Raw genomic sequence first — 2,500 nt, forward strand, 5'->3', positions numbered from 1 at the left:
TCGGATGAACTGCGAGAACTCTACTAAATTTTCTTCTCGAATAGCTTGCTCCAAAGCATCCTTTAGATCAAAATAATCTTGCTTTTTCTGGCCAAAACCTTTGTGGTAATCACAGTAAAGGCTTTTGTTCCCTCTGGTCCTATCCTTAAGTTGCCTTGGTTTGGTCAGTATGCCCTTCTCTGTAATTTGTTGATAGACCTCAACTATGGGTGCAGTTAAGGGGGTGTAGTTGGTGAACTTACACACCCAGGGAGTGGCTTGAATGATTTCCCAGATGTACCCTCTCTTGACACTTCCTTAGGTCTTTAGGTGATACCAGTTTTATGAGATGGAAGGTTGGGTAACTGCCATTTATTGGTGGCTACCACTTGACTGACCTTTTTGTCATTGATGTATTCCCTTGCAACACTCTAGATCTCTTGCATCATCCATAACGGGTCTGGTGGTGAGGTGCTTCCTAAAATCCTCATTCACCAAACCATTGGTTAGACACAGGCTTGCTACGGAGCCCGTTAAGCCATTGATCTCCAAGCATTCGTCATTGAATCGATCAAGGAACTTTCTCATCGGTTCGCTAACTCGTTGGGTCACTCCGAGAAAGTTAATCAGGTACTTGGCCTTGGCTATTTGGGTAGTGAATTGCGCCAAAAACCTTTGTGTGATGTCCGCGAAGGCCGTAATGGACCCTTGTGGAAGCGCGTTGAACCAACGGATCCTCAGGACTGCCAGAATTATGGGGAATGTACGGCATCTAACGGTATCACCCATGCCCTCCAAGTTCATTCTAGCCTCAAAGGACGTTAAATGTTCTTGTGGATCTTTGGTCCATCATACCTCATGTCCATTGGCTTGTCGAAGTTCTTCTGCAGCCGGACCTTGAGGATAAATGGGTGGAAAGGAGTAGCTCCTATTATAATTGGATCTCGCCGTTTCTTTCCACTATCTCTCCTTCACTCCCACGGTCTTCGGACCTACCGTGGGTGTAGCTGAGGGAGTAAGCGTCAATTTGGTCGTGCTCATCATCCCTCATAAGACTCTTCCTACGGCCTTTCGACCTATTCGTTGGAGATCGAGTTCGTGACAGGATTGAACGAGAGTCCCGACTGTGTTCGGGATGATGACGGTCCCTTGCTGCCAGTTTCCTCTCCAAGTTTGGCACTCTGTGTCTGAGTTCTTGCATAATCTGAGAGCTATCACTACCGGTACCGCCAAACGGGCGTTTCTCGGGAGACCGGGCATAGGTGTCGCCCTAGCAAGATGGATATCTCAGACGTTCCCATGAGGTCCTCGAACTCACCCTGCTCCGCAGGCGGGCTCCTCCCTCTGCTCGAACCTCTTTCGTACGAGGGATGAGCTCCATAGTCGCGTCAAGTCCCCACAGGTGCCAATGTTCGGTTGCTCACTAGAATGGTGGATCGGATAGACGTCGGGTCGAGAGCAACGGGTTCAGTGAAGGTGGTATCTTGACTTGAGCACGAGCTTTACAAAGAAATGTTGTCCCGATCATTGATGGGTCGGCAGGTGGAGCTACCTACAAGGACACTCTGATGCTAAAGTAAGCGTATGTACGATGAGGCGGCTAATTAGGGTAAAAGTGACAAACCTCTGGGGACGGGTAAGTCCCAGCCCATTTATACCTTGTACTCAGGTGGGTCATTTGACTTGGGCAAGTCTATCTGGAAGCTTCTGCCAGCTATCCAGGTCTTTATTAAGAAGTGAAGTGACACGCAGGTCACCTTCGTGTATGGGTCGAGGCCCCATCGGGCGTGTACGGGTCGAGGAAACATCGGGTCGGTAGTCCGTACGATGGACCCCTGGCCCTTATTGGGTTGGGCTAAACAATGCCCCAACGTGGCAAGCCGTGAGGCTCACGGTTGGCACGTTTGAGTTACTCGCGTCATCCTGGGTAGTGGTTCTCCTTTGCTCGGGGACCCGTTGACGAGATCCACGGCTTTAGTGCATGTGAGCTGCCCCCAACCGTTGCTTGGGGTGTCGTTTTGATATTTGTGCCAAGAGCATTAATGCTCTTTATGATTCTAGAATGGTGGATTGGATGGACGTCGGGTCGAGAGAAATGGGTTGAGTGAAGGTGGTATTTAGACCTGAGCGTGAGCTTTACGGAGAAGTGTTGTCCCGATCGCTGGTGGGTCAGCAGGTGGGGTTACCTGCAAGGACACTCCAATGCTAAAGTAAGTGTTCGTACGATGAGGCAGCTAATTAGGGTAAAAGTGATGTACCTCTGGGGAGGGGTAGGTCCCTCCCCATTTATACCTTGTACTCGGGTGGGCCCTCTGACTTGGGCCCGTCCGTCTGGAAGTTTTTACTAGCTATCCAAGTCGTTATCAAGGAGTGAAGTGACGTGCGGGTCACCTTCGTGTACGGGTCGAGGCCCCGCCGGGTGTGTGCGGGTCGAGGACCCGTTGGGTCGGTAGTCCGTATGTTGGACCCCGGTCTTTATTGGGATGGTCCGGAACAATTATTATTATTATAAATGAAAGTA

This window comes from Arachis ipaensis, chromosome B04, assembly GCF_000816755.2.
Source record: "Arachis ipaensis cultivar K30076 chromosome B04, Araip1.1, whole genome shotgun sequence".
Lineage (NCBI taxonomy): Eukaryota > Viridiplantae > Streptophyta > Magnoliopsida > Fabales > Fabaceae > Arachis > Arachis ipaensis.